A 27,796-nucleotide genomic window follows, 5' to 3' on the forward strand; every position below is an offset into this window, starting at 1 on the left:
GGAAAATAACACAGCTTGGGGGTGTATTTTTAATATTGTCCGAGACACAGCTCAGGGTTGTATTTGTATTTTTGAAAATAACACAGCTTGTTGGTGTATATGTATTATTTTTCGAGATACAGCTAAGGGTTGTATTTGTATTTTTGAAAAAAACAGAGCTTGGGGGTGTATTTGTATTATTTTCCGAGATACAGCTAAGGGTTGTATTTGTATTATTGAAAATTACACAACTTGGGGGTGTATTTGTATTATTTTCCGAGATACAGCTAACGATTGTATTTGTATTTTTGAAATTAACACAGCTTGGGCGTGTATTTGTATTATTTTCTGAGATACAGCTAACGGTTGTATTTGTATTTTTGAAAATTACAAAACTTGGGGGTGTATTTGTATTATTCTCCGAGATACAGCGAACGGTTGTATTTGTATTTTTGAAAATAACACAGCTTGGGGCTATATTTGTATTATTTTCCGAGATACAGCTAAGGGTTTTATTTGTATTTTTGAAAATAACACATCTTGGTGGTGTATTTTTATTATTATCCGAGATAGAACTAAGGATTTATTTCTATTTTTGAAAATAACACAGTTTCGGGGTGTATTTGAATTATTTTCCGAGATACAGCTATGGGTTGTGTTTGTATTTTTGAAAATAACACAGCTTGTGGGTGTATTACTATTACTATCCAAGATACAGCTCAGGTTTGTATTTGTATTTTTGAAAATAACAGAGCTTGGCGGTGTATTTGTATTATTTTCCGAGATACAGCTCAGGGTTGTATTTGTATTTTACAAAATAACACAACTTTGGGGTGTATTTGTATTATTTTCCGAGATACAGCTAAGGGTTGTATTTCTATTTTTGAAAATAAACGAACTTGGGGGTGTATTTGTATTATTTTCTGAGATACAGCTAAGGGCTGTATTTGTATTTTTGCAAATAACACAGTTTTGGGGTGTATTTGTATTATTTTCCGAGATACAGCTGTGGGTTGTATTTGAATTTTTGAAAATAACAGAGCTTGGGTGTGTATTTTTATTATTTTTCGAGATACAGCTAAGGGTTGTATTTGTATTTTTGAAAATAACACAGCTTGGGGGTGTATTTGTATTATATTCCGAGATACAACTCAGGGTTTTATTTTTATTTTTGAAAATAACACAGCTTGGGGGTGTATTTGTATTATTTTCCGAGATACAGTGAACGGTTGTATTTGTATTTTTGAAAATAACACAGCTTGGGGCTATATTTGTATTATTTTCCGAGATACAGCTATAGGTTGTGTTTATATTTTTGAAAATAACACAGCTTGGGGGTGTATTTCTATTGCTCAGGGTTGTATTTGTATTTTTGAAAATAACACAGCTTGGGGGTGTATTTGTATTATTTTCCGAGATACAGCTAAGGGCTGTATTTGTATTTTTGAAAATAACACAGCTTGGGGGTGTATTTGTATTATTTTCCGATATACAGGTAAGGGCTATATTTGCATTTTTGAAAATAACACAACTTGGGAGTGTATTTGTATTATTTTCCGAGATACAGCTAAGGGTTATATTTGTATTTTTGAAAATAACACAGCTTGGGGGTGTATTTGTATTATTTTCTGAGATACAGCTAAGGGTAGTATTTGTATTCTGGAAAATAACACAGCTTGTGGGTGTATTTTTAATATTTTCCGAGACACAGCTCAGGGTTGTATTTGTATTTTTGAAAATAACACAGCTTGTGGGTGTATATGTATTATTTTTCGAGATACAGCTAAGGGTTGTATTTGTATTTTTGAAAAAAACAGAGCTTGGGGGTGTATTTGTATTATTTTCCGAGATACACCTAAGGGTTCTATTTGTATTTTGGAAAATTACACAACTTGGGGGTGTATTTGTATTATTTTCCGAGATACAGCTAACGGTTGTATTTGTATTTTTGAAAATAACACAGCTTGGGGCTATATTTGTATTATTTTCCGAGATACAGCTATGGGTTTTGTTTGTATTTTTGAAAATAACACAGCTTGGCGGTGTATATGAATTATTTTTCGAGATACAGCTAAGGGTTGTATTTGTGTTTTTGAAATAAACAGACCTAGGGAGTGTATTTGTATTATTTTCCGAGATACAGCTAAGGGTTGTATTTGTATTATTGAAAATTACACAACTTGGGGGTGTATTTGTATTATTTTCCGAGATACAGCTAACGATTGTATTTGTATTTTTGAAAATAACACAGCTTCGGGCTGTATTTGTATTATTTTCCGAGATACAGCTAAGGGTTGTATTTGTATTTTTGAAAATAACACAGCTTTGGTGTGTATTTGTATTATTTTCCGAAATACTGCTATGGGTTGTATTTGAATTTTTGAAAATAACACAGCTAGTGGGTGTATTTGTATTATTTTCTGAGATACAGCTCAGGATTGTATTTGTATTTTTGAAAATAACACAGCTTGGGGGTGTATTTGTATTATTCTCCAAGGTACCGCTATGGATTGTATTTGTATTTTTGAAAATAACACAGCTTGGGGGTGTATTTGTATTATTTTCCGAGATACAGCTCAGGGTTGTATTTGTATTTTTGATAATAACACAGCTTGGGGGTGTATTTTTATTATTTTCCGAGATACAGCTCAGGGTTTTATTTGTATTTTTGAAAATAACACCGCTTGGGGGTGTATTTGTATTATTTTCGGAGTTACAGCTCTGGGTTTTATTTGTATTTTCGAAAAAAACAGAGCATGGGCGTGTATTTGTATTATTTTCTGAGTTACAGCTAACGGTTGCATTTGTATTTTTGAAAATTACAAAACTTGGGGGTGTATTTGTATTATTTTCCGAGATACAGCGAACGGTTGTATTTGTATTTTTGAAAATAACACAGCTTGGGGCTATATTTGTATTATTTTCCGAGATACAGCTAAGGGTTTTATTTGTATTTTTGAAAATAACACATCTTGGTGGTGTATTTTTATTATTATCCGAGACAGAACTAAGGATTTATTTCTATTTTTGAAAATAACACAGTTTCAGGGTGTATTTGAATTATTTTCCGAGATACAGCTATGGGTTGTGTTTTTTTTTTGAAAATAACACAGCTTGTGGGTGTATTTCTATTATTATCCAAGATACAGCTCAGGTTTGTATTTGTATTTTTGAAAATAACACAGCTTGGCGGTGTATTTGTATTATTTTCCGAGATACAGCTCAGGGTTGTATTTGTATTTTTGATAATAACACAGCTTGGGGGTGTATATGTATTATTTTTCGAGATACAGCTAAGGGTTGTATTTGTATTTTTGAAAAAAACAGAGCTTGGGGGTGTATTTGTATTATTTTCCGAGATACACCTAAGGGTTCTATTTGTATTTTTGAAAATTACACAACTTGGGGGTGTATTTGTATTATTTTCCGAGATACAGCTAACGGTTGTATTTGTATTTTTGAAAATAACACAGCTTGGGGCTATATTTGTATTATTTTCCGAGATACAGCTATGGGTTTTGTTTGTATTTTTGAAAATAACACCGCTTGGCGGTGTATATGAATTATTTTTCGAGATACAGCTTAGGGTTGTATTTGTGTTTTTGAAATAAACAGACCTAGGGAGTGTATTTGTATTATTTTCCGAGATACAGCTAAGGGTTGTATTTGTATTATTGAAAATTACACAACTTGGGGGTGTATTTGTATTATTTTCCGAGATACAGCTAACGATTGTATTTGTATTTTTGAAAATAACACAGCTTCGGGCTGTATTTGTATTATTTTCCGAGATACAGCTAAGGGTTGTATTTGTATTTTTGAAAATAACACAGCTTTGGTGTGTATTTGTATTATTTTCCAAAATACTGCTATGGGTTGTATTTGAATTTTTGAAAATAACACAGCTAGTGGGTGTATTTGTATTATTTTCTGAGATACAGCTCAGGATTGTATTTGTATTTTTGAAAATAACACAGCTTGGGGGTGTATTTGTATTATTCTCCAAGGTACCGCTATGGATTGTATTTGTATTTTTGAAAATAACACAGCTTGGGGGTGTATTTGTATTATTTTCCGAGATACAGCTCAGGGTTGTATTTGTATTTTTGATAATAACACAGCTTGGGGGTGTATTTTTATTATTTTCCGAGATACAGCTCAGGGTTTTATTTGTATTTTTGAAAATAACACCGCTTGGGGGTGTATTTGTATTATTTTCCGAGTTACAGCTCTGGGTTTTATTTGTATTTTCGAAAAAAACAGAGCATGGGCGTGTATTTGTATTATTTTCTGAGATACAGCTAACGGTTGTATTTGTATTTTTGAAAATTACAAAACTTGGGGGTGTATTTGTATTATTTTCCGAGATACAGCGAACGGTTGTATTTGTATTTTTGAAAATAACACAGCTTGGGGCTATATTTGTATTATTTTCCGAGATACAGCTAAGGGTTTTATTTGTATTTTTGAAAATAACACATCTTGGTGGTGTATTTTTATTATTATCCGAGACAGAACTAAGGATTTATTTCTATATTTGAAAATAACACAGTTTCGGGGTGTATTTGAATTATTTTCCGAGATACAGCTATGGGTTGTGTTTGTATTTTTGAAAATAACACAGCTTGTGGGTGTATTTCTATTATTATCCAAGATACAGCTCAGGTTTGTATTTGTATTTTTGAAAATAACACAGCTTGGCGGTGTATTTGTATTATTTTCCGAGATACAGCTCAGGGTTGTATTTGTATTTTTGATAATAACACAGCTTGGGGGTGTATATGTATTATTTTTCGAGATACAGCTAAGGGTTGTATTTGTATTTTTGAAAAAAACAGAGCATGGGCGTGTATTTGTATTATTTTCTGAGATACAGCTAACGGTTGTATTTGTATTTTTGAAAATTACAAAACTTGGGGGTGTATTTGTATTATTCTCCGAGATACAGCGAACGGTTTTATTTGTATTTTTGAAAATAACACAGCTTGGGGCTATATTTGTATTATTTTCCGAGATACAGCTAAGTGTTTTATTTGTATTTTTGAAAATAACACATCTTGGTGGTGTATTTTTATTATTATCCGAGATAGAACTAAGGATTTATTTCTATTTTTGAAAATAACACAGTTTCGGGGTGTATTTGAATTATTTTCCGAGATACAGCTATGGGTTGTGTTTGTATTTTTGAAAATAACACAGCTTGTGGGTGTATTTCTATTACTATCCAAGATACAGCTCAGGTTTGTATTTGTATTTTTGAAAATAACACAGCTTGGCGGTGTATTTGTATTATTTTCCGAGATACAGCTCAGGGTTGTATTTGTATTTTACAAAATAACACAGCTTTGGGGTGTATTTGTATTATTTTCCGAGATACAGCTAAGGGTTGTATTTGTATTTTTGAAAATAAACGAACTTGGGGGTGTATTTGTATTATTTTCTGAGATACAGCTAAGGGCTGTATTTGTATTTTTGCAAATAACACAGTTTTGGGGTGTATTTGTATTATTTTCCGAGATACAGCTGTGGGTTGTGTTTGAATTTTTGAAAATAACAGAGCTTGGGTGTGTATTTTTATTATTTTTCGAGATACAGCTAAGGGTTGTATTTGTATTTTTGAAAATAACACAGCTTGTGGGTGTATTTGTATTATTTTCCGAGATACAACTCAGGGTTTTATTTTTATTTTTGAAAATAACACAGCTTGGGGGTGTATTTGTATTATTTTCCGAGATACAGTGAACGGTTGTATTTGTATTTTTGAAAATAACACAGCTTGGGGCTATATTTGTATTATTTTCCGAGATACAGCTATAGGTTGTGTTTATATTTTTGAAAATAACACAGCTTGGGGGTGTATTTCTATTGCTCAGGGTTGTATTTGTATTTTTGAAAATAACACAGCTTGGGGGTGTATTTGTATTATTTTCCGAGATACAGCTAAGGGCTGTATTTGTATTTTTGAAAATAACACAGCTTGGGGGTGTATTTGTATTATTTTCCGATATACAGGTAAGGGCTATATTTGCATTTTTGAAAATAACACAACTTTGGAGTGTATTTGTATTATTTTCCGAGATACAGCTAAGGGTTATATTTGTATTTTTGAAAATAACACAGCTTGGGGGTGTATTTGTATTATTTTCTGAGATACAGCTAAGGGTATTATTTGTATTCTGGAAAATAACACAGCTTGTGGGTGTATTTTTAATATTTTCCGAGACACAACTCAGGGTAGTATTTGTATTTTTGAAAATAACACAGCTTGTGGGTGTATATGTATTATTGTTCGAGATACAGCTAAGGGTTGTATTTGTATTTTTGAAAAAAACAGAGCTTGGGGGTGTATTTGTATTATTTTCCGAGATACACCTAAGGGTTCTATTTGTATTTTTGAAAATTACACAACTTGGGGGTGTATTTGTATTATTTTCCGAGATACAGCTAACGGTTGTACATGTATTTTTGAAAATAACACAGCTTGGGGCTATATTTGTATTATTTTCCGAGATACAGCTATGGGTTTTGTTTGTATTTTTGAAAATAACACAGCTTGGCGGTGTATATGAATTATTTTTCGAGATACAGCTAAGGGTTGTATTTGTGTTTTTGAAAAAAACAGACCTAGGGAGTGTATTTGTATTATTTTCCGAGATACAGCTAAGGGTTGTATTTGTATTATTGAAAATTACACAACTTGGGGGTGTATTTGTATTATTTTCCGAGATACAGCTAACGATTGTATTTGTATTTTTGAAAATAACACAGCTTCGGGCTGTATTTGTATTATTTTCCGAGATACAGCTAAGGGTTGTATTTGTATTTTTGAAAATAACACAGCTTTGGTGTGTATTTGTATTATTTTCCGAAGTACTGCTATGGGTTGTATTTGAATTTTTGAAAATAACACAGCTAGTGGGTGTTTTTGTATTATTTTCTGAGATACAGCTCAGGATTGTATTTGTATTTTTGAAAGTAACACAGCTTGGGGGTGTATTTGTATTATTCTCCAAGGTACCGCTATGGATTGTATTTGTATTTTTGAAAATAACACAGCTTGGGGGTGTATTTGTATTATTTTCCGAGATACAGCTCAGGGTTATATTTGTATTTTGGAAAATAACACAGCTTGGCGGTTAACTTAATTATTTTCCAAGATACAGCTGTGGGTTGTATTTGCATTTTTGAAAATAACACAGCTTGGCGGTGTATTTGTATTATTTTCCGAGATACAGCGAACGGTTGTATTTGTATTTTTGAAAATAACACAGCTTGGGGCTATATTTGTATTATTTTCCGAGATACAGCTATGGGTTTTGTTTGTATTTTTGAAAATAACACAGCTTGGGGGTGTATTTCTATTATTATCCGAGATACACCTTAGGGTTGTATTTGTATTTTTTAAAATAACGCACCTGGGGGTGTATTTGAATTATGTTCTGAGATACAGCTCAGGGTTGTATTTGTATTTTTGAAAATAATACAGCTTGGGGGTGTATTTGTATTATTTTCCGAGATACAGGTAAGGGTTTTATTTGTATTTTTGAAAGTAACCGAGCTTGGGTGTGTATTTTTATTATTTTCCGAGATATAGCTAAGGGCTGTATTTGTATTTTTGAAAATAACACAGCTTGGGGGTGTATTTGTATTATTATTCGATATACAGGTAAGGGCTCTATTTGTAGTTTTGAAAATAATACAACTTGTGTGTGTATTTGTATTATTTTCTGAGATACAGCTATGGGTTTATTTGTATTTTTGAAAATAACACAGCTTGTGGGTGTATTTGTATTATATTCCGAGATACAGCTCAGGGTTGTATTTGTATTTTGGAAAATAACACAGCTTGGGGGAGTATTTGTATTATTTTCCGAGATACAGCTAAGTGTTGTATTTGTATTTTGGAAAATAACACAGCTTGTGGGTGTATTTCTATTATTATCCGAGATACAGCTTAGTGTTGTATTTGTATTTTGCAAAATAACACAGCTTGGGGTTGTATTTGTATTATTTTCCGAGATACAGCTAAGGGTTATATTAGTATTTTTGAAAATAAACGAGCTTGGTGGTGTATTTGTATTATTCTCTGAGATACAGCTAAGGGCTGTATTTGTATTTTAGAAAGTAACACAGCTTTGGGGTGTATTTGTATTATTTTCCGAGATACAGCTGTGGGTTGTTTTTGTATTTTCGAAAATAACAGAGCTTGGTGGTGTATTTTTATTATTTTCCGAGATACAGCTAAGTGTTTTATTTGTATTTTAGAAAATAACACAGCTTGGGGGTGTTTTTGTATTATTTTCTGAGATACAGCTCAGGGTTGTATTTGTATTTTTGAAAATAACACATATTTGGGGTGTATTTGTATTATTTTCCGAGTTACAAATCAGGGTTGTATTTGTATTTTTGAAAATAACACAGCTTGGGGGTGTTTTTGTATTATTTTCCGAGATACAGCTAAGGTTTATATTTATATTTTTAAAAATAACACAGCTTGGTGGTGTATTTGTATTATTTTCCGAGATACAGCTGTGGGTTGTATGTGTATTTTTTAAAATAACAGAGCTTGGGGTTGTATTTGTATTATTTTCCGAGGTACAGCTAAGGGTTTTATTTGTATTTTTGAACATAACCGAGCTTGGGGGTGTATTTGTATTATTTTTGGAGATACAGCTAAGGGCTGTATTTGTATTTTTGAAAATAACACAGCTTGGGGGTGTATTTGTATTATTTTCCGATATACAGGTAAGGGTTATATTTGTATTTTTGAAAATAACACAACTTCGGGGTGTATTTGCATTATTTTCCGAGATACAGCTAAGGGATGTATTTGTATTTTTGAAAATAACACAGCTTGGGGGTGTATTTGTATTATTTTCCGAGATACAGCTAAGGGTTGTATTCTTATTCTGGAAAATAACACAGCTTGCGGGTGTATTTGTATTATTTTCCGAAATACAGCTGAGGATTGTATTTGTATTTTTGAAAATAACACAGCTTGGGGGTGTATTTCTATTATTATCCGAGATAGAGCTAAGGGTTGTATTTGTATTTTTGAAAATAACAGAGCTTGGGTGTGTATTTGTATTATTTTCTGAGATACAGCTAAGGGTTTTATTTGTATTTTTGAAAATAACACAGTTTGGGGGTGTATTTGTATTATTTTCCCAGATACAGCTCAGGGTTGTATTTGTATTTTTGAAAATAACACAGCTTGGGGTTGTATTTGTATTATTTTCTGAGATACAGCTAAGGGTTGTATTTGTATTTTTGAAAATAAACGAGCTTGTGGGTGTATTTGTATTATTTTCCGAGATACAGCTAAGGCTGTATTTGAATTTTTAAAAATAACACAGCTTGGTGGTGTATTTGTATTATTTTCCGAGATACAGCTGTGGGTTGTATTTGTATTTTTTAAAATAACAGAGCTTGGGGTTGTATTTGTATTATTTTCCAAGGTACAGCTAAGGGTTTTATATGTATTTTTGAAAATAACACATCTTGGGGGTGTATTTTTATTATTTTCCGAGATACAACTAAGGGTTGTATTTGTATTTTTGAAAATAACACAGCTTGGTGGTGTATTTGAATTATTTTTCGAGATACAGGTAAGGGTTTTATTTGTATTTTTGAACATAACCGAGCTTGGGGGTGTATTTGTATTATTTTTGGAGATACAGATAAGGGCTGTATTTGTATTTTTGAAAATAACACAGCTTGGGGGTGTATTTCTATTATTTTCCGATATTCAGGTAAGGGCTATATTTGCATTTTTGAAAATAACACAACTTGGGGGTGTATTTGTATTATTTTCCAAGATACACCTAAGTGTTGTATTTGTATTTTTGGAAATAACACAGCTTGTGGGTTTATTTGTATTATTTTCCGAGATACAGCTCAGGGTTGTATTTGTATTTTTGAAAATAACACAGCTTGGGTGTGTATATGTATTATTTTTCGAGATACAGCTAAGGGCTGTATTTGTATTTTTGAAAATAGCACAGCTTGAGGGTGTATTTGTATTATTTTCCGAGATACAGCTCAGGGTTGTATTTGTATTTTTGAAAATAACACAGCTTTGGGGTGTATTTGTATTATTTTCCAAGATACAGCTGTGGGTTGTTGTTTGTATTTTTAAAGTAACACAGCTTGGGGGTGTATTTGTATTATTTTCCGAGATACAGCTCAGGGTAGTATTTGTATTTTGCAAAATAACACAGCTTGTGGGTGTATTTGTATTGTTTTCCGAGATACAGCTCAGGGTTGTATTTGTATTTTTGAAAATAAACGAACTTGGGGGTGTATTTGTATTATTTTCTTAGATACAGCTAAGGGCTCTATGTGTATTTTTGAAAATAACACAGCTTTGGGGTGTATTTGTATTATTTTCCGAGATACAGCTGTGGGTTGTATTTGTATTTTCGAAAATAACAGAGCTTGGGGGTGTATTTTTATTATTTTCCGAGATACAGCTAAGGGTTGTATTTGTATTTTTGAAAATAACACAGCTTGGGGGTGTGTTTGTATTATTTTCTGAGATACAGCTAAGGGTTGTATTTGTATTTTTGAAAATAACACAGCTTGGGGCTATATTTGTATTATTTTCCGAGATACAGCTATAGGTTGTGTTTATATTTTTGAAAATAACACAGCTTGGGGGTATATTTCTATTGGTCATGGTTGTATTTGTATTTTTGAAAATAACACAGCTTGGGGGTGTATTTGTATTATTTTCCGAGATACAGCTAATGGCTGTATTTGTATTTTTGAAAATAACACAGCTTGGGGGTGTATTTGTATTTTTTTCCGATATACAGGTAAGGGCTATATTTGCATTTTTGAAAATAACACAACTTGGGAGTGTATTTGTATTATTTTCCGAGATACAGCTAAGGGTTATATTTGTATTTTTGAAAATAACACAGCTTGGGGGTGTATTTGTATTAATTTCTGAGATACAGCTAAGGGTTGTATTTGTATTCTGGAAAATAACACAGCTTGGGGGTGTATTTTTAATATTTTCCGAGACACAGCTCAGGGTTGTATTTGTATTTTTGAAAATAACACAGCTTGTGGGTGTGTATGTATTATTTTTCGAGATACAGCTAAGGGTTGTATTTGTATTTTTGGAAAAAACAGAGCTTGGGGGTGTATTTGTATTATTTTCCGAGATACACCTAAGGGTTCTATTTGTATTTTTGAAAATTACACAACTTGTGGGTGTATTTGTATTATTTTCCGAGATACAGCTAACGGTTGTATTTGTATTTTAGAAAATAACAGAGCTTGGGGCTATATTTGTATTATTTTCCGAGATACAGCTATGGGTTTTGTTTGTATTTTTGAAAATAACACAGCTTGTCGGTGTATATGAATTATTTTTCGAGATACAGCTAAGGGTTGTATTTGTGTTTTTGAAAAAAACAGACCTAGGGAGTGTATTTGTATTATTTTCAGAGATACAGCTAAGAGTTGTATTTGTATTATTGAAAATTACACAACTTAGGGGTGTATTTGTATTATTTTCCGAGATTGAGCTAACGATTGTATTTGTATTTTTGAAAATAACACAGCTTGGGGCTGTATTTGTATTATTTTCCGAGATACAGCTAAGGGTTGTATTTGTATTTTTGAAAATAACACAGCTTTGGTGTGTATTTGTATTATTTTCCGAAATACTGCTATGGGTTGTATTTGAATTTTTGAAAATAACACAGCTAGTGGGTGTATTTGTATTATTTTCTGAGATACAGCTCAGGATTGTATTTGTATTTTTGAAAATAACACAGCTTGGGGGTGTATTTGCATTATTCTCCAAGGTACCGCTATGGTTTGTATTTGTATTTTTGAAAATAAGACAGCTTTGGGGTGTATTTGTATTACATTCCGAGATACAGCTAAGGGCTGTATTTGTATTTTTAAAAATAACACAGCTTGGTGACGTATTTGTATTATTTTCCGAAATACAGCTGTGGGTTTTATTTGTATTTTTGAAAATAACAGAACTTGGGGGTGTATATGTATTATTTTCAGAGATACAACTAAGGGTTTTATTTCTATTTTTGAAAATAACACAGCTTTGGTGTGTATTTGTATTATTTTCCGAAATACTGCTATGGGTTGTATTTGAATTTTTGAAAATAACACAGCTAGTGGGTGTATTTGTATTATTTTCTGAGATACAGCTCAGGATTGTATTTGTATTTTTGAAAATAACACAGCTTGGGGGTGTATTTGTATTATTCTCCAAGGTACCGCTATGGTTTGTATTTGTATTTTTGAAAATAACACAGCTTGGGGGTGTATTTGTATTATATTCCGAGATACAGCTCAGGGTTATATTTGTATTTTGGAAAATAACACAGCTTGGCGGTTAACTTAATTATTTTCCAAGATACAGCTATGGGTTGTATTTGCATTTTTGAAAATAACACAGCTTGGCGGTGTATTTGTATTATTTTCTGAGATATAGCTAAGGGCTGTATTTGTATTTTTAAAAATAACACAGCTTGGTGACGTATTTGTATTATTTTCCGAAATACAGCTGTGGGTTTTATTTGTATTTTTGAAAATAACAGAACTTGGGGGTGTATATGTATTATTTTCAGAGATACAACTAAGGGTTTTATTTCTATTTTTGAAAATAACACAGCTTGGGGGTGTATTTGTATTATTTTCCCAGGTACAGCTCAGGGTTGTATTTGTATTTTTGAAAATAACACACCTTGGTGTGTTTTTGAATTATTTTCCAAGATACAGCTATGGGTTGTATGTGTATTTTTGAAAACAACACAGATTGGGGGTGTATTTGTATTATTTTCCGAGATACACCTCAGGTTTGTATTTGTATTTTTGAAAATAACACAGCTTAGGGGTGTATTTGTAGTGTTTTCCAAGATACAGCTATGGGTTGTATATGTATTTTTGAAAATAACACAGCTTGTAGGTGTATTTGTATTATTTTCTGAGATACACCTCAGGGTTGTATTTGTATTTTTCAAAATAACACAGCTTTGGGGTGTATTTGTATTATTTTCCAAGATACAGCTATGGGTTGTATTTGTATTTTTGAAAGTAACACAGCTTGAGGGTGTATTTGTATTATTTTCCGAGATACAGCTCAGGGTTGTATTTGTATTTTTGAAAATAAACGAACTTGGGGGTGTATTTGTATTATTTTCTTAGATACAGCTAAGGGCTCTATGTGTATTTTTGAAAATAACACATCTTTGGGGTGTATTTGTATTATTTTCCGAGATACAGCTGTGGGTTGTATTTGTATTTTCGAAATTAACAGAGTTTGGGGGTGTATTTTTATTATTTTCCGAGATAAAGCTAAGGGTTGTATTTGTATATTTGAAAGTAGCACAGCTTGGGGGTGTTTTTGTATTATTTTCCGTGATACAGCTCAGGGTTTTATTGGTATTTTTGAAAATAACACAGCTTGGGGGTGTATTTGTATTATTTTCCGAGTTACAGCAGAGGGTTTTATTTGTATTTTTGAAAATTACGCAGCTTGGTGGTGTATTTGTATTATTTTCCGAGATACAGCTAAGGATTGTATTTGTATTTTTAAAAATAACACAGCTTGTGGGAGTATTTGTATTATTTTCCGAGATACAGCTATGGGTTGTATTTGTATTTTTGAAAATAACACAGCTTGAGTGTGTATTTCTATTATTATCCGAGATACAGCTCAAGGTTGTATTTGTATTTTTGAAAATAACACAGCTTGCGGGTGTATTTGTATTATTTTTCAAGATAAGGCTATGGGTTGTATTTGTATTTTTGAAAATAACACAGCTTGGGTGTGTATTTGTATTATTTTCTGGGATACAGCTCAGAGTTGTATTTGTATTTTGGAAAATAACACAGCTTGTGGGTGTATTTGTATTATTTTCCGAGATATTGCTATGGGTTTTATTTGTATTTTTGAAAATAACACAGCTAGGGGGTGTATTTGTATTATTTTAAGAGATACAGCTAAGGATTGTAATTGTATTTTTGAAAATAACACAGCTTGTGGGAGTATTTGTATTATTTTCCGAGATACAGCTACGGGTTGTATTTGTATTTTTGAAAATATCACAGCTTGGGGGTGTATTTCTATTATTATCCGAGATACAGCTCAGGGTTGTATTTGTATTTTGGAAAATAACACAGCTTGCGGGTTTATTTGTATTATATTTCAAGATAAGGCTATGGGTTGTATTTGTATTTTTGGAAATAACACAGCTTGGGGGTGTATTTGTATTATTTTCCGAGATACAGCTCAGGGTTGTATTTGTATTTTGGAAAATAACACAGCATGGGGATGTATTTGTATTATTTTCCGAGATACAGCTAACGGTTGTATTTGTATTTTTGAAAATAACACAGCTTGGGGCTTTATTTGTATTATTTTCCGAGATACAGCTAAGGGTTGTATTTGTATTCTGGAAAATAACACAGCTTGTGGGTGTATTTGTATTATTTTTGGAGATACAGATAAGGGTTGTATTTGTATTTTTGAAAAAAAACAGAGCTTGGGGGTGTATTTGTATTATTTACCGAGATACACCTAAGGGTTCTATTTGTATTTTTGAAAATTACACAACTTGGGGGTGTATTTGTACTATTTTCCGAGATAAAGCTAACGGTTGTATTTGTATTTTTGAAAATAACACAGCTTGGGGCAATATTTGTATTATTTTCTGAGATACATCTATGGGTTTTGTTTGTAATTTTTAAAATAACACTGCTTTGGTGTGTATTTGTATTATTTTCCGAAATACTGCTATGGGTTGTATTTGAATTTTGAAAATAACACAGCTTGTGGGTGTATTTGTATTATTTTCCGAGATACAGCTCAGGATTGTATTTTTATTTTTAAAAATAACACAGCTTGTTGGCGTATTTGTATTATTTTCCGAGATACAGATGTGGGTTTTATTTGTATTTTTGAAAATAACAGAACTTGGGGGTGTATATGTATTATTTTCAGAGATACAACTAAGGGTTGTATTTGTATTTTTGAAAATAACACAGCTTGGGGGTGTATTTGTATTACTTTCCGAGATACAGCTAAGGGTTTTGTTTCTATTTTTGATAATAACACAGCTTGGGGGTGTATTTGTATTGTTTTCCGAGATACAGCTCTGGGTTGTATTTGTATTTTTGAAAATTACACAGCTTCGGGGTGTGTTTGTATTATTTTCCAAGATACAGCTATGGGTTGTATTTTTGTTTCTGAAAATTACACAGCTTGGGGGTGTATTTGTATTATTTTCCAAGGTACAGCTCAGGGTTGTATTTGTATTTTTGAAAATAACACACCTGGGTGTGTTTTTGAATTATTTTCCAAGATACAGCTATGTGTTGTATGTGTATTTTTGAAAACAACACAGTTTGGGGGTGTATTTGTATTATTTTCCGAGATACACCTCAGGTTTGTATTTGTATTTTTGAAAAAAACACAGCTTGGGGGTGTTTTTGTATTATTTTCCGAGATACAGCGAACGGTTTTATTTGTATTTTTGAAAATAACACAGCTTGGGGCTATATTTGTATTATTTTCCGAGATACAGCTATAGGTTGTGTTTATATTTTTGAAAATAACACAGCTTGGGGGTGTATTTCTATTGCTCAGGGTTGTATTTGTAATTTTGAAAATAACACAGCTTGGGGGTGTATTTGTATTATTTTCCGAGATACAGCTAAGGGCTGTATTTGTATTTTTGAAAATAACACAGCTTGGGGCTGTATTTGTATTATTTTCCAATATACAGGTAAGGGCTATGTTTGCATTTTTGAAAATAACACAACTTGTGAGTGTATTTGTATTATTTTCCGAGATACAGCTAAGGGTTATATTTGTATTTTTGAAAATAACACAGCTTGGGGGTGTATTTGTATTATTTTTTGAGATACAGCTAAGGGTTGTATTTGTATTCTGGAAAATAACACAGCTTGGGGGTGTATTTTTAATATTTTCCGAGACACAGCTCAGGGTTGTATTTGTATTTTTGAAAATAACACAGCTTGTTGGTGTATATGTATTATTTTTCGAGATACAGCTAAGGGTTGTATTTGTATTTTTGAAAAAAACAGAGCTTGGGGGTGTATTTGTATTATTTTCCGAGATACACCTAAGGGTTCTATTTGTATTTTTGAAAATTACACAACTTGGGGGTGTATTTGAATTATTTTCCGAGATACAGCTAACGGTTGTATTTGTATTTTTGAAAATAACACCGCTTGGGGCTATATTTGTATTATTTTTCGAGATACAGCTATGGGTTTTGTTTGTATTTTTGAAAATAACACAGCTTGGCGGTGTATATGAATTATTTTTCGAGATACAGCTAAGGGTTGTATTTGTGTTTTTGAAAAAAACAGACCTAGGGAGTGTATTTGTATTATTTTCCGAGATACAGCTAAGGGTTGTATTTGTATTATTGAAAATTACCCAACTTGGGAGTGTATTTGTATTATTTTCCGAGATACAGCTAACGATTGTATTTGTATTTTGGAAAATAACACAGCTTGGGGCTGTATTTGTATTATTTTCCGAGATACAGCTAAGAGTTGTATTTGTATTTTTGAAAATAAAACAGCTTTGGTGTGTATTTGTATTATTTTCCGAAATATTGCTATGGGTTGTATTTGAATTTTTGAAAATAACACAACTAGTGGGTGTATTTGTATTATTTTCTGAGATACAGCTCAGGATTTTATTTGTATTTTTGAAAGTAACACAGCTTGGGGGTGTATTTGTATTATTCTCCAAGGTACCGCTATGGTTTGTATTTGTATTTTTGAAAATAACACAGCTTGGGGGTGTATTTGTATTATTTTCCAAGATACAGCTCAGGGTTATATTTGTATTTTGGAAAATAACACAGCTTGGCGGTTAACTTAATTATTTTCCAAGATACAGCTATGGGTTGTATTTGCATTTTTGAAAATAACACAGCTTGGCGTTGTATTTGTATTATTTTCCGAGATACAGCGAACGGTTGTATTTGTATTTTTGAAAATAACACAGCTTGGGGCTATATTTGTATTATTTTCCGAGATACAGCTATGGGTTGTGTTTGTATTTTTGAAAATAACACAGCTTGGGGGTGTATTTGTATTACTTTCCGAGATACAGCTAAGGGTTTTGTTTCTATTTTTGAAAATATCACAGCTTGGGGGTGTATTTGTATTGTTTTCCGAGATACAGCTCTGGGTTGTATTTGTATTTTTGAAAATTACACAGCTTCGGGGTGTGTTTGTATTATTTTCCAAGATACAGCTATGGGTTGTATTTTTGTTTCTGAAAATTACACAGCTTGGGGGTGTATTTGTATTATTTTCCCAGGTACAGCTCAGGGTTGTATTTGTATTTTTGAAAATAACACACCTGGGTGTGTTTTTGAATTATTTTCCAAGATACAGCTATGGGTTGTATGTGTATTTTTGAAAACAACACAGCTTGGGGGTGTATTTGTATTATTTTCCGAGATACACCTCAGGTTTGTATTTGTATTTTTGAAAAAAACACAGCTTGGGGGTGTATTTGTATTATTTTCCGAGATACAGCGAACGGTTGTATTTGTATTTTTGAAAATAACACAGCTTGGGGCTATATTTGTTTTATTTTCCGAGATACAGCTATAGGTTGTGTTTATATTTTTGAAAATAACACAGCTTGGGGGTGTATTTCTATTGCTCAGGGTTGTATTTGTATTTTTGAAAATAACACAGCTTGGGGGTGTATTTGTATTATTTTCCGAGATACAGCTAAGGGCTGTATTTGTATTTTTGAAAATAACACAGCTTGGGGGTGTATTTGTATTATTTTCTGATATACAGGTAAGGGCTATGTTTGCATTTTTGAAAATAACACAACTTGTGAGTGTATTTGTATTATTTTCCGAGATACAGCTAAGGGTTATATTTGTATTTTTGAAAAAACACAGCTTGGGGGTGTATTTGTATTATTTTCTGAGATACAGCTAAGGGTTTTATTTGTATTCTGGAAAATAACACAGCTTGGGGGTGTATTTTTAATATTGTCCGAGACACAGCTCAGGGTTGTATTTGTATTTTTGAAAATAACACAGCTTGTTGGTGTATATGTATTATTTTTCGAGATACAGCTAAGGGTTTTATTTGTATTTTTGAAAAAAACAGTGCTTGGGGGTGTATTTGTATTATTTTCCGAGATACACCTAAGGGTTCTATTTGTATTTTTGAAAATTACACAACTTGGGGGTGTATTTGTATTATTTTCCGAGATACAGCTAACGGTTGTATTTGTATTTTTGAAAATAACACCGCTTGTGGCTATATTTGTATTATTTTTCGAGATACAGCTATGGGTTTTGTTTGTATTTTTGAAAATAACACAGCTTGGCGGTGTATATGAATTATTTTTCGAGATACAGCTAAGGGTTGTATTTGTGTTTTTGAAAAAAACAGACCTAGGGAGTGTATTTGTATTATTTTCCGAGATACAGCTAAGGGTTGTATTTGTATTATTGAAAATTACACAACTTGGGGGTGTATATGTATTATTTTCCGAGATACAGCTAACGATTGTATTTGTATTTTTGAAAATAACACAGCTTGGGGCTGTATTTGTATTATTTTCCGAGATACAGCTAAGAGTTGTATTTGTATTTTTGAAAATAACACAGCTTTGGTGTGTATTTGTATTATTTTCCGAAATATTGCTATGGGTTGTATTTGAATTTTTGAAAATAACACAACTAGTGGGTGTATTTGTATTATTTTCTGAGATACAGCTCAGGATTTTATTTGTATTTTTGAAAGTAACACAGCTTGGGGGTGTATTTGTATTATTCTCCAAGGTACCGCTATGATTTGTATTTGTATTTTTGAAAATAGCACAGCTTGGGGGTGTATTTGTATTATTTTCCAAGATACAGCTCAGGGTTATATTTGTATTTTGGAAAATAACACAGCTTGGCGGTTAACTTAATTATTTTCCAAGATACAGCTATGGGTTGTATTTGCATTTTTGAAAATAACACAGCTTGGCGGTGTATTTGTATTATTTTCCGAGATACAGCGAACGGTTGTATTTGTATTTTTGAAAATAACACAGCTTGGGGCTATATTTGTATTATTTTCCGAGATACAGCTATGGGTTGTGTTTGTATTTTTGAAAATAACACAGCTTGGGGGTGTATTTGTATTACTTTCCGAGATACAGCTAAGGGTTTTGTTTCTATTTTTGAAAATAACACAGCTTGGGGGTGTATTTGTATTGTTTTCTGCGATAAAGCTCTGGGTTGTATTTGTATTTTTGAAAATTACACAGCTTCGGGGTGTGTTTGTATTATTTTCCAAGATACAGCTATGGGTTGTATTTTTGTTTCTGAAAATTACACAGCTTGGGGGTGTATTTGTATTATTTTCCCAGGTACAGCTCAGTGTTGTATTTGTATTTTTGAAAATAACACACCTGGGTGTGTTTTTGAATTATTTTCCAAGATACAGCTATGGGTTGTATGTGTATTTTTGAAAACAACATAGCTTGGGGGTGTATTTGTATTATTTTCCGAGATACACCTCAGGTTTGTATTTGTATTTTTGAAAAAAACACAGCTTGGGGGTGTATTTGTATTATTTTGCGAGATACAGCGAACGGTTGTATTTGTATTTATGAAAATAACACAGCTTGGGGCTATATTTGTACTATTTTCCGAGATACAGCTATAGGTAGTGTTTATATTTTTGAAAATAACACAGCTTGGGGGTGTATTTCTATTGCTCAGGGTTGTATTTGTATTTTTGAAAATAACACAGCTTGGGGGTGTATTTGTATTATTTTCCGATATACAGGTAAGGGCTATGTTTGCATTTTTGAAAATAACACAACTTGTGACTGTATTTGTATTATTTTCCGAGATACAGCTAAGGGTTATATTTGTATTTTTGAAAATAACACAGCTTGGGCGTGTATTTGTATTATTTTCTGAGATACAGCTAAGGGTTGTATTTGTATTCTGGAAAATAACACAGCTTGGGGGTGTATTTTTAATATTGTCCGAGACACAGCTCAGGGTTGTATTTGTATTTTTGAAAATAACACAGCTTGTTGGTGTATATGTATTATTTTTCGAGATACAGCTAAGGGTTGTATTTGTATTTTTGAAAAAAACAGAGCTTGGGGGTGTATTTGTATTATTTTCCGAGATACAGCTAAGGGTTGTATTTGTATTATTGAAAATTACACAACTTGGGGGTGTATTTGTATTATTTTCCGAGATACAGCTAACGATTGTATTTGTATTTTTGAAAATAACACAGCTTGGGGCTGTATTTGTATTATTTTTCAAGATACGGCTATGGGTTGTATTTGAATTTTTGAAAATAACACAACTAGTGGGTGTATTTGTATTATTTTCTGAGATACAGCTCAGGATTTTATTTGTATTTTTGAAAGTAACACAGCTTGGGGGTGTATTTGTATTATTCTCCAAGGTACCGCTATGGTTTGTATTTGTATTTTTGAAAATAACACAGCTTGGGGGTGTATTTGTATTATTTTCCAAGATACAGCTCAGGGTTATATTTGTATTTTGGAAAATAACACAGCTTGGCGGTTAACTTAATTATTTTCCAAGATACAGCTATGGGTTGTATTTGCATTTTTGAAAATAACACAGCTTGGCGTTGTATTTGTATTATTTTCCGAGATACAGCGAACGGTTGTATTTGTATTTTTGAAAATAACACAGCTTGGGGCTATATTTGTATTATTTTCCGAGATACAGCTATGGGTTGTGTTTGTATTTTTGAAAATAACACAGCTTGGGGGTGTATTTGTATTACTTTCCGAGATACAGCTAAGGGTTTTGTTTCTATTTTTGAAAATATCACAGCTTGGGGGTGTATTTGTATTGTTTTCCGAGATACAGCTCTGGGTTGTATTTGTATTTTTGAAAATTACACAGCTTCGGGGTGTGTTTGTATTATTTTCCAAGATACAGCTATGGGTTGTATTTTTGTTTCTGAAAATTACACAGCTTGGGGGTGTATTTGTATTATTTTCCCAGGTACAGCTCAGGGTTGTATTTGTATTTTTGAAAATAACACACCTGGGTGTGTTTTTGAATTATTTTCCAAGATACAGCTATGGGTTGTATGTGTATTTTTGAAAACAACACAGCTTGGGGGTGTATTTGTATTATTTTCCGAGATACACCTCAGGTTTGTATTTGTATTTTTGAAAAAAACACAGCTTGGGGGTGTATTTGTATTATTTTCCGAGATACAGCGAACGGTTGTATTTGTATTTTTGAAAATAACACAGCTTGGGGCTATATTTGTTTTATTTTCCGAGATACAGCTATACGTTGTGTTTATATTTTTGAAAATAACACAGCTTGGGGGTGTATTTCTATTGCTCAGGGTTGTATTTGTATTTTTGAAAATAACACAGCTTGGGGGTGTATTTGTATTATTTTCCGAGATACAGCTAAGGGCTGTATTTGTATTTTTGAAAATAACACAGCTTGGGGGTGTATTTGTATTATTTTCTGATATACAGGTAAGGGCTATGTTTGCATTTTTGAAAATAACACAACTTGTGAGTGTATTTGTATTATTTTCCGAGATACAGCTAAGGGTTATATTTGTATTTTTGAAAAAACACAGCTTGGGGGTGTATTTGTATTATTTTCTGAGATACAGCTAAGGGTTTTATTTGTATTCTGGAAAATAACACAGCTTGGGGGTGTATTTTTAATATTGTCCGAGACACAGCTCAGGGTTGTATTTGTATTTTTGAAAATAACACAGCTTGTTGGTGTATATGTATTATTTTTCGAGATACAGCTAAGGGTTTTATTTGTATTTTTGAAAAAAACAGAGCTTGGGGGTGTATTTGTATTATTTTCCGAGATACACCTAAGGGTTCTATTTGTATTTTTGAAAATTACACAACTTGGGGGTGTATTTGTATTATTTTCCGAGATACAGCTAACGGTTGTATTTGTATTTTTGAAAATAACACCGCTTGTGGCTATATTTGTATTATTTTTCGAGATACAGCTATGGGTTTTGTTTGTATTTTTGAAAATAACACAGCTTGGCGGTGTATATGAATTATTTTTCGAGATACAGCTAAGGGTTGTATTTGTGTTTTTGAAAAAAACAGACCTAGGGAGTGTATTTGTATTATTTTCCGAGATACAGCTAAGGGTTGTATTTGTATTATTGAAAATTACACAACTTGGGGGTGTATATGTATTATTTTCCGAGATACAGCTAACGATTGTATTTGTATTTTGGAAAATAACACAGCTTGGGGCTGTATTTGTATTATTTTCCGAGATACAGCTAAGAGTTGTATTTGTATTTTTGAAAATAACACAGCTTTGGTGTGTATTTGTATTATTTTCCGAAATATTGCTATGGGTTGTATTTGAATTTTTGAAAATAACACAACTAGTGGGTGTATTTGTATTATTTTCTGAGATACAGCTCAGGATTTTATTTGTATTTTTGAAAGTAACACAGCTTGGGGGTGTATTTGTATTATTCTCCAAGGTACCGCTATGATTTGTATTTGTATTTTTGAAAATAGCACAGCTTGGGGGTGTATTTGTATTATTTTCCAAGATACAGCTCAGGGTTATATTTGTATTTTGGAAAATAACACAGCTTGGCGGTTAACTTAATTATTTTCCAAGATACAGCTATGGGTTGTATTTGCATTTTTGAAAATAACACAGCTTGGCGGTGTATTTGTATTATTTTCCGAGATACAGCGAACGGTTGTATTTGTATTTTTGAAAATAACACAGCTTGGGGCTATATTTGTATTATTTTCCGAGATACAGCTATGGGTTGTGTTTGTATTTTTGAAAATAACACAGCTTGGGGGTGTATTTGTATTACTTTCCGAGATACAGCTAAGGGTTTTGTTTCTATTTTTGAAAATAACACAGCTTGGGGGTGTATTTGTATTGTTTTCTGCGATAAAGCTCTGGGTTGTATTTGTATTTTTGAAAATTACACAGCTTCGGGGTGTGTTTGTATTATTTTCCAAGATACAGCTATGGGTTGTATTTTTGTTTCTGAAAATTACACAGCTTGGGGGTGTATTTGTATTATTTTCCCAGGTACAGCTCAGTGTTGTATTTGTATTTTTGAAAATAACACACCTGGGTGTGTTTTTGAATTATTTTCCAAGATACAGCTATGGGTTGTATGTGTATTTTTGAAAACAACATAGCTTGGGGGTGTATTTGTATTATTTTCCGAGATACACCTCAGGTTTGTATTTGTATTTTTGAAAAAAACACAGCTTGGGGGTGTATTTGTATTATTTTGCGAGATACAGCGAACGGTTGTATTTGTATTTATGAAAATAACACAGCTTGGGGCTATATTTGTACTATTTTCCGAGATACAGCTATAGGTAGTGTTTATATTTTTGAAAATAACACAGCTTGGGGGTGTATTTCTATTGCTCAGGGTTGTATTTGTATTTTTGAAAATAACACAGCTTGGGGGTGTATTTGTATTATTTTCCGATATACAGGTAAGGGCTATGTTTGCATTTTTGAAAATAACACAACTTGTGACTGTATTTGTATTATTTTCCGAGATACAGCTAAGGGTTATATTTGTATTTTTGAAAATAACACAGCTTGGGCGTGTATTTGTATTATTTTCTGAGATACAGCTAAGGGTTGTATTTGTATTCTGGAAAATAACACAGCTTGGGGGTGTATTTTTAATATTGTCCGAGACACAGCTCAGGGTTGTATTTGTATTTTTGAAAATAACACAGCTTGTTGGTGTATATGTATTATTTTTCGAGATACAGCTAAGGGTTGTATTTGTATTTTTGAAAAAAACAGAGCTTGGGGGTGTATTTGTATTATTTTCCGAGATACAGCTAAGGGTTGTATTTGTATTATTGAAAATTACACAACTTGGGGGTGTATTTGTATTATTTTCCGAGATACAGCTAACGATTGTATTTGTATTTTTGAAAATAACACAGCTTGGGGCTGTATTTGTATTATTTTCCGAGATACAGCTAAGAGTTGTATTTGTATTTTTGAAAACAACACAGCTTTGGTGTGTATTTGTATTATTTTCCGAAATATTGCTATGGCTTGTATTTGAATTTTTGAAAATAACACAACTAGTGGGTGTATTTGTATTATTTTCTGAGATACAGCTCAGGATTTTATTTGTATTTTTGAAAGTAACACAGCTTGGGGGTGTATTTGTATTATTCTCCAAGGTACCGCTATGGTTTGTATTTGTATTTTTGAAAATAACACAGCTTGGGGGTGTATTTGTATTATTTTCCAAGATACAGCTCAGGGTTATATTTGTATTTTGGAAAATAACACAGCTTGGCGGTTAACTTAATTATTTTCCAAGATACAGCTATGGGTTGTATTTGCATTTTTGAAAATAACACAGCTTGGCGGTGTATTTGTATTATTTTCGAGATACAGCGAACGGTTGTATTTGTATTTTTGAAAATAACACAGCTTGGGGCTATATTTGTATTATTTTCCGAGATACAGCTATGGGTTGTGTTTGTATTTTTGAAAATAACACAGCTTGGGGGTGTATTTCTATTATTATCCGAGATACACCTCAGGGTTGTATTTGTATTTTTTAAAATAACGCACCTGGCGGTGTATTTGAATTATGTTCCGAGATACAGCTCAGGGTTGTATTTGTATTTTTGAAAATAATACAGCATGGGGGTGTATTTGTATTATTTTCCGAGATACAGGTAAGGGTTTTATTTGTATTTTTGAAAGTAACTGAGCTTGGGTGTGTATTTTAATTATTTTCCGAGATACAGCTAAGGGCTGTATTTGTATTTTTGAAAAAAACACAGCTTGGGGGTGTATTTGTATTATTTTCCAAGATACAGCTATGGGTTGTATTTGTATTTTTGAAAGTAACACAGCTTGGGGGCGTATTTGTATTATTTTCCGAGATACAGCTCAGGGTTGTATTTGTATTTTGCAAAATAACACAGCTTGGGGGTGTATTTGTATTATTTTCCGAGATACAGCTAAGGGCTCTATGTGTATTTTTGAAAATAACACAGCTTTGGGGTGTATTTGTATTATTTTTCGAGATACAGCTAAGGGTTGCATTTATATATTTGAAAGTAGCATAGCTTGGGGGTGTTTTTGTATTATTTTCCGAGATACAGCACAGGGTTTTATTGGTATTTTTGAAAATAACACAGCTTGGGGGTGTATTTGTATTATTTTCCGAGTTACAGCTCAGGGTTTTATTTGTATTTTTGAAAATTACACAGCTTTGGGGTGTATTTGTATTATTTTCCGAGATACAGCTAAGGATTGTATTTGTATTTTTAAAAATAACACAGCTTGTGGGAGTATTTGTATTATTTTCCGAGATACAGCTATGGGTTGTATTTGTATTTTTGAAAATAACACAGCTTGAGGGTGTATTTCTATTATTATCCGAGATACAGCTCAGGGTTGTATTTGTATTTTTGAAAATAACACAGGTTGTGGGTGTATTAGTATTATTTTTCAAGATAAGGCTATGAGTTGTATTTGTATTTTTGAAAATAACACAGCTTGGGTGTGTATTTGTATTATATTCCAGCATACAGCTCAGAGTTGTATTTGTATTTTGGAAAATAACACAGCTTCGGGGTGTGTTTTTATTATTTTCCTAGATACTGCTATGGGTTGTAGTTGTATTTTTGAAAATAACACAGCTTGGGGGTGTATTTGTATTATTTTCTGAGATATAGCTAAGGATTGTAATTGTATTTTTGAAAATAACACAGCTTGTGGGAGTATTTGTATTATTTTCCGAGATACAGCAATGGGTTGTATTTGTATTTTTGAAAATAACACAGCTTGGGGGTGTATTTGTATTATTTTTCAAGATACGGCTATGGGTTTTATATGTATTTTTGAAAATAACACAGCTTGGGGCTATATTTGTATTATTTTCCGAGATACAGCTATGGGTTGTGTTTGCATTTTTGAAAATAACACAGCTTGGGGGTGTATTTCTATTATTATCCGAGATACAGCTCAGGGTTGTATTTGTATTTTTGAAAATAACACAGCTTGGGGCTATATTTGTATTATTTTCCGAGATACAGCTAAGGGATGTATTTGTATTTTTGAAAATAACACAGCATGATGGTGTATTTGTATATTTTCCCATATACAGGTAAGGGCTATATTTGTATTTTTGAAAATAACACAACTTGGGAGTGTATTTGTATTATTTTCCGAGATACAGCTGTGGGTTGTATTTGTATTTTCGAAAATAACAGAGTTTGGGGGTGTATTTTTATAATTTTCCGAGATACAGCTAAGGGTTGTATTTGTATTTTTGAAAGTAACACAGCTTGGGGGAGTTTTTGTATTATTTTCCGAGATACAGCTCAGGGTTTTATTAGTATTTTTGAAAATAACACAGCTTGGGGGTGTATTTGTATTATTTTCGAGTTACAGCTCAGGGTTTTATTTGTATTTTTGAAAATTTCACAGCTTGGTGGTGTATTTGTATTATTTTCCGAGATACAGCTAAGGATTGTATTTGTATTTTTTAAAAATAACACAGCTTGTGGGTGTATTTGTATTATTTTTCAAGATACGGCTATGGGTTGTATTTGTATTTTTGAAAATAACACAGCTTGGGTGTGTATTTGTATTATTTTCCGAGATACAGCTAAGAGTTGTATTTGTATTTTGGAAAATAACACAGCTGGGGGGTGTATTTATATTATTTTACAAAATACAGCTATGGGTTGTATTTGTATTTCTGACAATAACACAGCTTGGCGGTGTATTTGTATTATTTTCCGAGATACAGCTAAGGGCTGTATTTGTATTTTGGAAAATAACACAGCTGGGGTGTGTATTTATATTATTTTAGAAAATACAGCTATGGGTTTTATTTTTATTTTTGAAAATAACACAGCTTGGCGGTGTATTTGTATTATTTTCCGAGATACAGCTAAGGGCTGTATTTGTATTTTTAAAAATAACACAGCTTGGTGGTGTATTTGTATTATTTTCCGAGATACAGCTGTGGGTTTTATTTGTATTTTTGAAAGTAACAGAGCTTGGTGGTGTATTTGTATTATTTTCCGAGATACAACTAAGGGTTTTATTTGTATTTTTGAAAATATCACAGCTTGGGTGTGTATTTATATTATTTTCCGAGATACAGCTAATGTTTTTATTTGTATTTTTGAAAATAACACAGCTTGGGGGTGTATTTGTATTATTTTCCGAGATACAGCTCTGGGTTGTATTTGTATTTTTGAAAATAACACAGCTTTGGGGTGTGTTTGTATTATTTTCCAAGATACAGCAATGGGTTGTATTTTTGTTTCTGAAAATTACACAGCTTGGGGGTGTATTTGTATTATTTTCCCAGATACAGCTCAGGGTTGTATTTGTATTTTTGAAAATAACACACCTGGTGGTGTTTTTGAATTATTTTCCAAGATACAGTTATGGGATGTATGTGTATTTTTGAAAACAACACAGCTTCGGGGTGTATTTGTATTATTTTCCGAGATACAGCTCAGGGTTTTATTTGTATTTTTGAAAATAACCCAGCTTGGGGGTGTATTTGTATTATTTTCCAAGAAACAGCTATGGGTTGTATTTGTATTTTTGATAATAACACAGCTTGGAGGTGTATTTGTATTATTTTCTTAGATACAGCTAAGGGCTCTATGTGTATTTTTGAAAATAACACATTTTGGGGTGTATTTTTATTATTTTCTGAGATACAGCTGTGGGTTGTATTTGTATTTTCGAAAATA

The sequence above is a fragment of the Saimiri boliviensis genome, chromosome 21 (assembly GCF_048565385.1).
Source record: "Saimiri boliviensis isolate mSaiBol1 chromosome 21, mSaiBol1.pri, whole genome shotgun sequence".
In the NCBI taxonomy this organism is placed as follows: Eukaryota; Metazoa; Chordata; class Mammalia; order Primates; family Cebidae; genus Saimiri; species Saimiri boliviensis.